This window comes from Penaeus monodon, chromosome 24 (genome assembly GCF_015228065.2).
Source record: "Penaeus monodon isolate SGIC_2016 chromosome 24, NSTDA_Pmon_1, whole genome shotgun sequence".
Lineage (NCBI taxonomy): Eukaryota > Metazoa > Arthropoda > Malacostraca > Decapoda > Penaeidae > Penaeus > Penaeus monodon.
Window position 1 is genome coordinate 34,189,363 of NC_051409.1, and position 234 is coordinate 34,189,596.

Below are 234 nucleotides of genomic sequence, written 5' to 3' on the forward strand. Positions count from 1 at the left end.
GTCAAAAAGTTTGATTGTTCCAATTTCCTATCAGTTTAGCCATTTCTCAAGGGTAATGTATGTCTATTATTTTATTTTTATGATAACTTGCCAAGGCAAAGTTGTATGCTTTATGTAAGAGATTACACTTATTATGATGCCATATAGGGTATATGCTTAGAAAACACCCACTCATCTACCGGGTGACTATCATTGATTTGGCAAAGGCCAGTAAACTTCTTAGTCCTTTTTCTT